Here is a 14,769-nt window from a genome sequence, read left to right as displayed (position 1 = left end):
AGACAGATAATCAAGAAGAAAATTCTTGCCCTATTTTCTGCTTCAACTACAGAGCTCAGGGCCAAGCAGGTTGCCCTCGGTGTCCAACAGGTGTTAAACCATGTCATAGTGTAGCATGGCAGTGCTATAAATCATCATCAAAAGAAAGAAACAAAAGAAATAAATCCACAGATGGGATCGTGAACCTATTTTGCTCCCGATGAGCAGCTGCACGGGACTTATCAGAGATCAATGTAGATACAACGCATGTCAGTGCTTTTTCTCTCAAGTGGGGTATGAAAGCGCACAAGGACTAAATCCATCTGCACCTCTGCCTCTGTATTTGCTGACATTTTGCCCAACTGATTTTCCTCTAGTACTATCTTGGGATTTTATATTTTTTGTCTTGAAAAAGGTCAGCAGACCGAAACAAAAGACAATAGAACGTCTGTCTTTCACTTGCTCCTGTCTCCCTTTATTTCCTTTCACTACCTGGGATATCTCACAGGGATTGTATACAAGAAGGTGCAGAGCGTTTACTTTCAACTTAATATGTAAATGTCAACCAGAAAGAAACAATAAAGTCAGGAAGGAGTCTGTGAAGTCTTTGAAGCTTGTAAGTCATGGAGAGATGAGGAGAACAGACCAAGGAGTGAGAAAAGTAAAGACGCGGCCTCACTGACAGAGAGAAATAGATCCTTTATGTAACCAGTTTATTCAAGGATCCCTGTAACTCCCTTTTTAACAGCAGCAATAACTTTCATAACAGTCCTCAATAACATCATGTCTGCCAAGGAACCCACAGAGAAAGTCTATGAAAATATGTGAAGTGGAATACAACTGCCCATTTCCATTTCCATTAAGTTTCAAAGCTGTTTCTAAATGACCAGACCAAAGAAGACTGGACAGTCCAGATGTCCTGAGGACAAGATGACAGAAGATATTAACAGAAAATGTGTCTAAAGTATAAAGATACAACTTAAACCAATCAAGGACACAATACTGAACGTCATGCCTTCGTTTCATCAAAATTAAATCAGAGGTTTGTCTCAATGCGGCCATATCTTTGTAATTTATAAGGATTTTAGTCCCCTACCACAGATAGTAGTGGGCTCACTAATCTCTATGTAAAGCCTCAGAGAGTGCAGCCTCCATCACAGAGGTTAACAAGCGTGTTAACTCATTGTTCAATTGGTTGTGGATTAATTATAATACAGCATGGGAGACACTGTGAAAGAGGATGTAGTCAAAGTGAGCCTATGGGATCAATAGGTCAGGGTGATATCTCAACAAGGTAAGCAATTAAAAATGAACGTGTGAAAACATAATTAAAGGAACTGTTTCACATTTTGGAAAATCAATGATTTGCTTTCTTAGAGAGATTTGGACAAAGGTTTAGACCAATTTCACGTCTGTCTGTTGAAAATGAAGCTCAAGCCAGTAGAAAGTTGGTTTAGCTTAGCATAAAGAATGGAAACAAGGGGAAACAGCTAGCGTGGCTTTGTCCAAACGTAAAAATCCTGCCAGCACCTCTAAAGCTCACTAATTAACACATTATATCTTGTTTGTTTAATCCATACAATAACTCAAAAGTGCAAAAATGACAATTTGCCGTTTTATAGGGGTATAGTTCTCATATTAAGTAATAATACAATCCAATAATCCACTTTACACTTGCCATTTTTGCACATTTGAAAGTGTGACTTTAAATTATATTATATATATTCTTAATATACACTGAACAAAATTATAAATGCAACACTTTTGTTTTTGCCCCATTCATCATGAGCTGAACTCAAAGATCTAAGAGTTTCTCTATGTAAAAGGTCTATTTCTTTCAAATATTGTTCACAAATCTGTCAAAATCTGTGTTAGTGAGCACTTCTCCTTTGCCGAGATAATCCATCCACCTCACAGGTGTGGCATATCAAGATGCTGATCAGACAGCATGGGTATTGCATAGGTGTGCCTTAGGCTGGCCACAATAAAAGGCCACTCGAAAATGTGCACTTTCACTGTATTGGGGGGTCCGGGGGGGTCCGTAAACCAGTCAGTATCTGTTGTGACCACCATTTGCCTTACACAGTGCAACACATCTCCTTCGCATAGAGTTGATCAGGTTGTTGATTGTGGCCTGTGGAATGTTTGTCCACTCCTCTTCAATGGTTTTGCAAAGTTGCTGGATATTGGCAGGACCAGGAACACGCTGTCATATACGCCGATCCAGAGCATCCCAAACATGCTCAATGGGTGACATGTCCGGTGAGTATGCTGGCCATGCAAGAACTGGGATGTTTTCAGCTTCCAGGAATTGTGTACAGATCCTTGCAACATGGGGCCGTGCATTATCATGCTGCAACATGACGTGATGGTCGTGGATGAATGGCACAACAATGGGCCTCAGGATCTTGTCACGGTATCTCTGTGCATTCAAAATGCCATCAATAAAATGCACCTGTGTTCGTTGTCCATAACACACGCCTGCCCATACCATAACCCCACCGCCACCATGGGCCACTCGATCCACAATGCTGACATCAGCAAACCGCTCACCCACACAACGCCATACACGCTGTCTGCCATCTGCCCTGTACAGAGAAAACCGGGATTCATCAGTGAAGAGAACACCTCTCCGAAGTGCCAGACGCCATCGAATGTGAGCATTTGCCCACTCAAGTCGGTTACAACGACGAACTGCAGTCAGGTTGAGACCCCGATGAGGACGACGAGCATGCAGATGAGCTTCCCTTAGACGGTTCCTGACAGTTTGTGCAGAAATTCTTTGGTTATGCAAACCGATTGTTGCAGCAGCTGCAGCTCCGGGTGGCTGGTCTCAGACGATCTTGGAGGTGAAGATGCTGGATGTGGAGGTCCTGGGCTGGTGTGGTTACACGTGGTCTGCGGTTGTGAGGCCGGTTGGATGTACTGCCAAATTCTTTGAAAAGCCTTTGGAGACGGCTTATGGTAGAGAAATGAACATTCAATTCACAGGCAACAGCTCTGGTGGACATTCCTGCAGTCAGCATGCCAATTGCACGCTCCCTAAAAACTTGCTCATGATGAATGGGGGCAAAAACAAAAGTGTTGTGTTTATAATTTTGTTCAGTGTATGTATCTATTTCATATGGAGTATGTAAGGAAAGTAATTTCCCCCTGGGATTATTAAAGTATGTCTGATTCTGATTCTGAATAGTGAGAGGTGTCAGGTCATTATGGCCTGGTTGTACACCTGCACGAATATGATCAGACGTAACTAGCCAGCTGGTAGCCAAACAGCCAGTGATTGTGGTGCATGAATGAAGCCGCTGATGCCAATCAGCTAATTCTCTGCCTAACACAGTGTGTCATTAGCACTGAAACCATCAGTGAAATAACTGATTAACTGACAGACATAATATAAACCAATGACAATTTTGAGTTGTTTATGCAGTAAAAATATCAAATGTTTGCCGGTTGCAGCTTCTAAAATATGATGATTTTCTGTTGGTATCATTGCAATTTGAATAATTTTTTAGACTCAATAAGCAATTTGAATACATCACTGTCGGCTCTAGTAACTTTTTGGCGTTTGTTAAACTTTTAACCTTCACTCTCAAAATTCTTTGCGTCTGATCTTTCTGATTTTCAGTACTGAAAAAGAAATGATGTTGACTATGTTGAGTGTGAAGTTCCAATTCTCTACAAAACTCTACAGAACTTGGTACAAAATAAAAGAGTAAGCAACACTTCAACCAGAATTCAAGATGTTGACTCACCCAAACTAAAGCTTTTAATAGAATATTAAAACATACAGGATCAGCTGACCTTAGAGAGATAGGAAAAAGACTGACGGAGAAAAACATGAAACTTAACAGCCTGTCATTTCTATCCCATTTTCAGGAGGTAGAGTGAATATATTTTGATGGTAATGTCATTTTCTTGCTGTGATCATCTTACTCCTTATTTTTTGACAAACTACAAGCCAAATGAGCTCTTTGAACTCATAATTTAAATATGTGCTGGTGCCTTCACGAAACATTTTCAAACACTGTACTAACACACACGTACACTGCACACGCATACTACAAATGTGGCTTTCTATTTGTACCGTGCTGGCTTTATTACAACATCTAAACACTCATGCAAAGACACTAACACACAGTCAGAGGGGAAATGCCTCAACGGATGCATTTGTAAGTGCAAGGAACTTGTTTTCCTGCTTCAACTGTACACCTTCTTATGCAATTTTAGTTTTATATTTTGAAATGAGCCGTCAGTGGAAATTCTTAACAGCCCTTTTTTAAGGTTTGCTGCCATCAGCTGTGACAGGAGGCACAGGGATTGTACATTTCCAAAAACATTCTCTTTGCACAGGGCTGTGTTTGTCACCAGAAAATAAACAGCGTGTAGCCAAAGAGAGGGCATAAGTATGGCAGGCGACATGTTTCCCTTGATGTCCTACTGATTCTATCACGATCTGCATTCATGCAACTTGCCACTTGGGTGGGTTGAAATGTTATTTTTATGGTTAAGGAAAATCAAGCATGGATAATTATGGAGATCTCTTAAAGCCAGAAGTCAGAGAAATGAGCTTTGAACTGTAGATCAGTGGCTTTCAAACTTTTTTAAGTCATGCATGTTTGAAAACCTGATATAAAAATGTAAAATCTAAATGTTGCCTCAAAAGCATGACAAAATGCTTAAAGTATAAGTCTCTGCATTTTCTTCATAGTTCTCATTAGTGATAACTCTTAATTTTACAACAAAATATGCTGTTCTAATTGTTAAATGTCTTTTTTTTTTTTTTTTTTTTTAAAAAAGGTGCAGCTCTGAAATTTGCATTTTAATAACACTGCAGGGCTTAGTTGTAGTACTGTGGTTTCTGGCTAGAGAGTTGTTCATGTACACAGTTACAGATGGGACTCTCCCAGACCCGAATAATATCGTACAGCGTGTGATTTCCTGACCTAAGTGGAATTTTATGTCATTTTAGCACCAAAACGCTACACAAGAACACCGATGTAAGATAAGCTAGAGGGATATAACACATATATATGATTCAGTGACAGCGTGTGTATGTTCAAACCAATCTGTCACAAAGTGCAGTCAGTCAAATCAAGGCATTAAAGGCGAGCTGAAACACTTCTTTGTGCACGTGAACATTTGCAGGCTTTAAAAGGAGATACTGTACTTGTTCAATAATTTCTGGTCTTGTCACATAAATGTAATGGATGCCTCACTTTCAGAGTCCACACTACACACACTTACGGTACACAACCACGTATCAAAAAGTACATTCAGATGAAGTGCCAGCTAAAGCTCGCAGAATGTCTACAACATCTGTATCTTAAAATTTTAATTGGTTGCCAGACGGGTGGCCAGACTGGTAATTTGTGAGGGTACATAATTCATTCAGAGTCTAGGCCGAGCATATGCAGGAAGGAGAGATGGTCTGTGACTGAACTGGGGGCTTTTAATTGAAGGGACAACTGAAAACACACAAAAGAAATTCCTCGTTTACGTCAAAATGTTGAGCAACAGCAATCACAGCAGTAATTTTATCCTGGAAATAGCTCAACAGCTCCTCTCCGTTTGTTGAGCTTTGGGTTAGAATTGTCAATGCCCACATAAATAGCAATAAATAACAATCATCCCTGTCTGTTGTCGGATGGTTTTATTACAAGTTTACGGCATTAAGTGCAGCGCTTCTCTGGAGACTTTTTATCCTCCACTGTAAATCACTGGTCAGCTCCTCCACTGGAACAATTGTGGGTTGAGTTCAGCTTCGGTTACAGTATATGCAGGGTCAAAGGGTCAAAAGCACGCCTGGGGAAATTTTGACCGGTTAACCTTAATAACCTTTTAGTCTCAAGTTCCCAAGTTCGGTACATTTCAGTGTGTGAGGAATCTTTAAGTGCAGATGAAAGTTTCTAAATTCTTCCTTCCATTCATAATATAGTGGTTTGCCCGTTCCTCTCCGTAGATTACTTTCACTGCGTAGCACCGCTTTCACCTCTCATTCATACCGAGCAACCTGACTTGTCAAATATTCAAAAATGTGACCATGCTTCACATTCTCCACAAAGACAGGAACCCAAAAGGAATCACCAGAACGCATTTTAAAACTTAGACTTTTAAAACCAGAAATGTGAGATGTGCACTCTAAATTCTGTGTTTATCATGAGTGTTATTAATATGTGTATCTGGAACAGCAGCCACTGAGATCACTGAAACTAAAGAAATCATCTGCAGTATTGTCTATACTCAGTGTGTTCTGATCAAGAGGACTATAACATAGGAGATGCAATTACCTGAAGCCAATGTTGACTTATCTGAACAGCTTTTTTTAGCTGACTAGAAAGTCCAAAGTCTTTATTCCGTTTACTATCATAGAAACATAAAGTCTGTAAAAAATTTATAAACATTCACAACTGAAAATCTGTTTGTTTTGGCCTAAAAAATGCCAATTCATTTCTGCCACTGGTGCCTGCAGTGCACCATACAGGCATCAGATTACTTATATAAAAGGAAATGCATCAGTACTTTTGGTCTATAGGCCACTTAAGTTGTAACAGCCAGGGATTTCTTTTTTTCTTTAGTGTCATTTTCTTTAATATATGAAAGCATCACTGCATTTAAAGACAGTCCAGATGGATTCGCATCTGTCTTACAAAAGCCACAAATGGCACTGTGACTGCTTTTTACAGCCATTTTGATGTTTGCATAAACATAATGAAAAATATTCTTTCTGCTATTGCCTTTACTTCCCTTTCTACCTGTTCTTTCACTTGTTATCACTCCTCTAATTGCTTCAGACTGCCTCCCTACAGTGACATCAACCAGGTAACACAATACACCAGCCAACACTAGTCCATTTTCAACACAGAATTACTTTCGCAGTTGGGTTATGTGGAAGGAAATATTGGAAGTTATAGTTTTATTTCAGGACAGCACCATTGGAGGAGATCAGTGAAATGTTGAAGGGCACCTCAGCGGGGCAGACACACAAGGACATGTGTGGCTTTAACGCAGGTCACCCTGATGGATCATATGGCAGGAGATCAAAGAGGGATGAAAGAAAGGGGAGTGGAGCATAAGGATGAGTGAAAGCTGTGAATCAGGTAGCAAATGCAAAAACTGAAAACATCAATCAATAACTGCAGAGAAGATGGGTTGTCTGAATATAAAGTAATACAGCTGTATTGCCAGGGGCCAACTCCTCCACGTACTGTATTTCTATCCATTTGGCATCAGAAAGCTGAGCAGATCAAAGAATATGAGACTGCAGGCCTTGATTTTCCTGTCAGTGACATCATTGATCATTTATAATAAAGTTTAATGCAACAGAGAAGAAGGCCATCCTTTCCCAGCAGCATTGAGAGACGCTTTACCTGCTACAAGACTCAAGCTCTGTGTGTTTCTATAGCAGATGTTCTCAGCTGAGCCCTCAGGCTACAAGCCTTGTTTTGTTTATTTTGAATACTCATCTTAACCCAATGATGTGGAAGACAACAGATAACTAACTACTTCTGACTTGTATTTTCTTCAGTCGTTAAAGCAGTTTTAATCAGTATTATCATATTAACAGAGGATCATACGACTACTTGTAAGTGAAAGGTGTCTCTAGTGATGAACCGACAGAGAATTAGCATTATACTCTGCAGTATCCCCTCAGCTCTTCTGAGCTTTAGTTTGATATTTTTTCAGAAATTGGACTTTTTGTTTTCTTGCCAAGAGTTATATGAGAAGATTGACATCACTCTTAAGTCTGTTTGTTAAATATGAAACTTTAGAAAGCCACTTGGCCAGACACACACTTCCTGGAGTCTCCTCCGGTTGCCTGGCAACTGCTCAGAGCCAAAATATTGTCATTGTCCTGTAAAACAGAACAATGCATTTTTTTTGTACAGATTAAACAAAATAGATATAAAGTGCTATTTAGTGAGCATTAGAGGAGCTGGTAGGCAGAATGGGCTAACTGTCTCCCCCTGTTTCCAGTCTTTGTGCTAAGCTAATTAGCTTAGTAACTTAGCTTAGGCTAACAGGCTGCCGACTGCAACTTTCTTACTGAGTGTACAGACTGTTTGCTATCAGTCTCCCACCAGAAAGCAAATAAGCATATTTCCCAAAAGGTCCGATTTTTGTTTAAATAGCATCTCATTGTTGTTCTCATTAACACTGTTTTCAGTCACAGCAGTTAACTGTTTGAATGAAAACAAATATTGGACTTGCATTTTCCAGGTGGCCCAAAACACGACTCCAAATGAATCTTAATGTTTCTCTGTATCTTCTGTCTAAATAGGCAGCAGCTTGCAACTCTTAAAAGGTGTTAACAATGTCGGTGTTGTGTTCACAGCTCGTTTCTGCTGCCCCGAAGTGGCCAAAACAATTAGTCATTGCAGGTTTAAACATTGTAAATGTGATATTTCTTCATATTTTGACTGTAAAAAAAAAAGTAGCTAAAAAAAAAGAGAAAGTTATCATATGAAGATTGACTCTGGGTGTAAAGCCAAAAACTTAAACTGGATGAAGATCACAGGCAGAGCAACTCTCTTTTGCCTCCTTCACTCTCTCTCTGTCTCTGGAGCCCCGGGCCCCTTGCGTTTTAACCTACAACCCAGCCCTCCCGGTCTTATAAAAAATGCATTAGCCATGCTACACTTGATAGTAAGGAGCCCCAGAGCTCTTTCATGGCTCCAGCACATCTTGCTGTAGGCAAGTTCATCTCCTACAAACCAACCGGTGCACAGTGGGACGAACAGAAGTTATCTTCAGCTTGGCGCTACCAGCCTCAACAGTATGTGTCTAATGCATTAGGAAAAAAGTAGCAAACCCTTCATTCACTGCACAAAAAAAGAGGTCACTTAAATTTGAGCATGTCTCATAAAATTACACTTTTTTTGACTTATTACCTCTATTTACAATTTGAAAATTTAGTCAGGGGGTTTTCAGTCCATCTGAAGTCTACAAAGAATCATTTTTTAACACTACAAATCAATTTCCAAAAGAAAATCACACTCTCGCTGGGTCTGCGCTCGAGATTATATCCCCCGGCTGAAAGCGAATGAGTGATATAAAAATGAAGAGAGAAGGGGGGAGGGAGAGACAGGATGGAAACAGACAGAGAACACTACACACTGTCATTATGAAGGATCTGGGTCACATCACAAAGAAGCCAGGCATTATGGTAATGATACAACATATTGTGCAGGAGTTGACCTATTGTCATTATTGCCTGCGTTTCAGCCTGGACCCAGAACAAATAATATTGTCTAATCTTGTTCTAAGACCAAAGCTCACACATTTTAAACATATCAGATACATAAATATGATCTTGCTCCTGTATTCTGTCTGACTTTAAAATAGAGCTGCAACAATTAGTCATATAAAAAGGAAATTAACTAGAAACAATTCTGATGAAGTTAAAGCAAAAATACCACAAAATCACAGGTTGGAACTTCACAAATGTGAATATTTGATAGTTTTCTTTGTCATTCAATTATTAATTAAATGTTTTGGGGTTTTGATCTTTGGATTGAAAACAGGACCTTTAATAAAGTCACCTTTGTGATGGCACTTTCACACTGTTTTTGCCATTTTAGAGACCAACTGTTTAATCTGATTTGATAAAGAAAATACTCAATTTCAGTTTCAAGATGTGTTGAGTGACATAGTAAACCACTTTTATTACTACATCAATATGTCAAATGGAAACATTCATTTTAAACACATATACAAGGATGTGAGAGTGACGTGTTTGCAATCTATCAGCTACTTCTGAGTAAGTTATTCTGTCAAAATCAAACTTGTTTTCCACTCATCATTGCATAATCAGTGAAACAGCCTTATGCAACCCAAAGCCCAGTGTCACCTATATTAGGAGGACCAATATATCAGTCAGCACCCCTCATACATCACCCAATCAGTGGGTCTGGGAGCACTGATGAAGTGATTCTTTTTTTCCAGTGAGCGAGCTCAGTCTCGCAGTTGTGGAGACACATGATGGCGCGTCACGAATGAATCAGCCACTCAACTCCACTCCACCACAACACTGACCTTTCGGTGTTCATTAGCTGACTGGATTCATGGTTTTACTGAGTTTATCCCTCATCCTTACAGAAAAAATGTCAGTGGCACTCAGGTGCCTTGTGAGTGATGAAACAAACAAACAAACCAAAGGGAATAAATTATATCGACAGGGCTGGACTGATGTGTAACAGTGAGTTAAAAGACACCTGTTTTCAGCTGTTTTATTGATTACATGTGCTATTTAAAAACAATAATAAATCATATTCATTTTATAACGAGTACAATAACTGTCAATGAATAAGGCCACTGCCCAGACTTTAGTGGATTTGTCTAGATTTTGGGAGGTATCAGGACTGACTGATGAATCCATCCATCATTTTCAATCGTCACAGAAGCTGCAGTCACTGAAAGTATTTCCTGACAAATGAAGAAAATTTTATTTAAAAAAACAACCCTGTATAGATGTTTGAATCTCATCTATGCTTGTTGCCATTTTTGACAATTTTTCAAATATCTCAAATAATCATCAATCAAACCTATGTAACGATACACCCATCTCAGGATTGGATACTACTTTTTTTATAGGTAAAATATTCAATAATTACTAATTAACATAATCATTACTTACAGTTCTATGCCCATCCACAAAGCATAACTTGCTTCTCTGCAGAAAAGCAACTAGCTGCTAGCTTTACATCGCATTTACATTTTAATGTATAGCTGCTCGATTGCTTTATGGCACAAAGAGGGGAGAAATTGTAGTTCAAGCAACACAAACAGAGATCAGAGACAGGTGATCAACTGAAAGTCAGATTTATTTTAAAAATCACCAGCCTCATGTTTATCAGCTTCAGTAAAGCCACAGAGGAAACCTTAGGGAAGCCAGAAGTGGAGCCTGCGGCAGAAAGTTGTCCGATGATAACCTTTGATTTGTCCCACGAGATGGGCCTGATAACTTACGGCCAAAGTGTAGATTACATGATCAATAACAAGCATCTCTACTTTGCTGTCAGGGGTGCACGCAAAATCACAAGTCTGTTCTGCCTGAAGGTAGGATTGAGACGACACTGTCTTTACACTGAGCCAGGTTTATACTGGCAGTTCATGATTTGCACTTGTTTGTTTATGCAAATTCAATACAAAGGCCTATTTTTCTTTTTTTACATACAAATATGAAACAAAGACAGAAAAGCGTACGTAAAAGAGTTCAGTTTGCTGCTGAGAGGAAGAGAGAGAGAGAGAGTAAAGAGCAAATAAATAGTGGAAAATAAGAGAAGTGAAGCCAGGAGAAGAGTGGTAAATGAGAGTGACTCTGACCTCTGCCCTCCCCCCGTCAGCCTCTGCTCAAAGACACACAGAGAGGAGAGGAGAGGAGAGGAGAGGAATGACCAATTCTACCCCATCATGTTATCAAAATCATATAGTTATAGTGCAATATCCAAATTGAATATCAGATACGGATAGAATAGGCCAACATATCAGCCGGGCTCTACCATTTACTTCCTGTCATTTCCTCAAATGGAACAAAAGAAACATTGTCCATGGTATGTACACTGCCCTGCTTCCCAAAATTACATCAATGTGACACTAAACCTGCGAAAATGACGATTCACTGCTCTGCTCACTATAAAATGAACTATTAAAGTGTTTAATTTGCAAGGAATAGTGAATGAGTGAATGATTATTCTGACAGACACATTGTACCCAGTGAAGCCTGTAGACTTTTAATGCATCTACAAAGACATCAAGCTAAAAACAGGACTGAATAGCAAAGAAAAGAGCAAAATTTGAAAAGAGAGTAAAAGCAAAACAGAACAAAACTCCGGTGTTCTCTCTGCTCAACCCTTTTCTACTCAGCTCTGCCCATGCGGATATTAAATTGCCTCTCAGCTGTCTCTGATCTGAAGGAGGTTGGGCGGTTAAAATATATCAGATATCACATTGCCTCTCTTACTCTTTTTTTCTTTGGCTTTCTCTCACCAAAGAACAAGTGACTAGCTATGTTTTTCCCTTTTCTTTTTTTTTTTGCCTATTTGTTTTGCCAGACAAACCTGACAAGAAACAGAAAAAAAATCAATGAAATATTGCATCAGAGGAAGGTATTAGATGGCACTCCCGATGCTGGGAAAGTGTTTTCACGTTAAGTCAGATGCCGAAAGCCGTTCGAGGAATTCTCCCCCAATGTTATGTCTGCTGTTTCTCAGCATGCAGGCTGCTCTCGCCTTATGCAAATACAACAAAGTCCCGTCTGTAGCAACACAGATCCAAAGACTACAGTGGAAACATCATCTCTCTCTCTCTCTCTCTCTGTCCTCTTCCTCTATGTCTCCCTCCCTCTCTCTCTCTCTCTCTCTCTCTCTCTCGCTCTGATCCAGCTGCTCAATTGGCAACAGAGCAAAGAAATAAATGAAGTGCTTCAGCGGAAGGAAGTGAGGGAAGGATTGTGGGTAGAGGGAGTGAGATGAGGATTTGGTAAGGGGTTTTAAAGACAGTTTATATAAATGACTGCCTTTTTTTTTTTTTTGCTTAATACATCAGTGGGACATGAGGCTTAAGGCCACTACTGTCCAATTACACTTTCAATGGCTCTTGAGTTAATCAACCTGTGTCCTTCAATGCTTTTCTTTTGTAACTCTGTTAACTGAATAGCTGGAGTGTTTGAGGAAGATAACAACATGTATCCCAGTATGTGCAGTCATGTTGAACAGAAAGGTAGAATAAGGGTGAACTGAAGATACACCTATAATAGTGACTAGTGAAGCTCCCTTGCATTATAATTTGAATATTAAGAATTTATACTGGCCTGTCAGGTTATTCTGTAATAACCCATTACATCTGGTATCAACATTTGATCTGTACCTGATTAGTTATCTGCTCATGGGGCTGTTGTTCAGGCTTTGCTCACTGTTTCATTGCCTAGGAGGGGGTCGTCTTCTGCAGTTGTCTGCAATAAGACAACTCCAACAGCTTAACAGGAATAGTTTGACATTTTGGGCTTATTTGCCATCCATTAGAAGATCGATACCACTCTCATGTCTGTCCATTAATTATGAAGCTGCAGTCTTAGCAGCAGGTTAGCTTTGCACAAAGACAGGTCGCAGGGGGAAACAGCTGCACTGTCTCTCTCCACAGGGAATAAACTCTAAAACTCACTAATTACCACATTAGATCTCGTTTCTTTAATATGTACGAAACCAAAGTGAAAAAGACAACGTGTTGTTTTTATGGGGAAGGGGGGAGGTTATGTGCGGGACTATTTCTTTGGTCCGGAAGCAGCGGCTATCTGGAATGTCACCACAGTGAGGTTGCCAGGCAACCAGCCAAAATGTCAAAGTATTTCTTTAAACAGCACTGTCCCCCTATGGGGATGTGGGGCATTTTGTGCCTCTTATTAGATAGAGATAGTGGCGTCATGACAGGAAACTAGGCAGAAAGACAGATGCAACAATGCCCAAATTCAAAATCGGGAACATTGTGATTCATGGTCGGCATCTTAAGCCACAGGGGCTCCCCACAGGTGATTTCCACCGCTTGGCTGATTAAAACCTCTAGTCAGATTGAAGCTGGGTTTACTTTATTAAATAAAATAACAATAACAGTCCAAACTGTTTTGCGCTGACAGGTAGAATACAAGATTTTAAAAAATGGGATTTCCTGATCAAGTGTTTTATAGCCGCCATTGTAATCCGACTCCTTTGATACGGAGTCCGATCTGATATTTAGATTTACTTAAATGTTGATTAAATATGTATTTGACATACTGAACTTGAAACTGTAGCTACTTAATCTGACACACTCTACTTTTCACAAGCTTCTTGATCCAAGTAGTAATGGTCCTAATTATAAACATGACATTTACTAGCTTAAATTATTGATACGATATGACTGAAACATTAACTGAGAGAATTTGACTCCCATAACTGACGTGACGTGATCAGCTAAAGAGACGAATGAGGTTCCATCAAGGAATTATCGAACTGGCACCGATACGAGGATCAACTCAGGAGATCTCTACGTAGAACTGAATAAAACTGCACTAATGCAGTAATGAACTGAGGTTGGTAGTTTGACCTTTACTTCTGACGCTAAAGAAAGGAAAAAGTTAAGAAATGTAGACAACAAAAGACACTTAAAACCACACACACAAACACACACACACACACACACAGTTCCCATGACAACAAATTCCAACACGAAAGAGCGATCGTCTGTGCTGTCAGGACCGGCAAGGTGAGGAGAATGGGTGAACCTGAGGAAGACAATGTGAAACACGCTGCTTGGTCTTCACTGCTTTACTTGACTGAGCTTCATGAAAGATGGAAGTGAGTTCACCCACAGCGGTACACTCCTCGTAAAAGAAGAATGACAATGGAGGACCTGATCGCAGCATCCAAACACTCAACAGTAACATGCTCCAGTCAACCAAAGCTGCAGCACACGGGAGGCTGTGTTTGGATTAAAAAAAAACGTATTTACCAAAAGGTGTGTCCAGAGGTTTCTTCTCATCATAAAAATATATTAAACCTCAGTCAGAGCTCATGAACAGCACAGTAGAGCAGATTTAAGTTAATAAAAATACCACTATGATATCGCCTCTACTTAGAAATTAGTGCCCTTGGAACAGAAACACATGAAGTTTTTACGTTAGCTTCTGGAAGTGTTAACTAAGTGGAGATTTACACATCACTAAATGAAAACAGTTTGCAGTAAATAAGCCAGTTTGTACTTATAGATTCATTTCTACTAAATATTTATTACATAACTGTTGCATAGCTAACGTTA

The 14,769-nt window shown here is 39.6% G+C and overlaps 1 protein-coding gene across 3 annotated transcripts in view; it reads right to left on the bottom strand.

The window, feature by feature from the left end:
• The window catches only part of b4galt2 (UDP-Gal:betaGlcNAc beta 1,4- galactosyltransferase, polypeptide 2), a 168,063-nt gene that overhangs the window by 150,520 nt on the left and 2,774 nt on the right, over nt 1-14,769 (bottom strand). The window lies entirely within an intron of this gene.

Source organism: Dicentrarchus labrax, unplaced genomic scaffold (genome assembly GCF_905237075.1).
Source record: "Dicentrarchus labrax unplaced genomic scaffold, dlabrax2021, whole genome shotgun sequence".
NCBI classification, from domain to species: domain Eukaryota; kingdom Metazoa; phylum Chordata; class Actinopteri; family Moronidae; genus Dicentrarchus; species Dicentrarchus labrax.
This window is presented reverse-complemented; position numbering and strand designations above follow the sequence as displayed.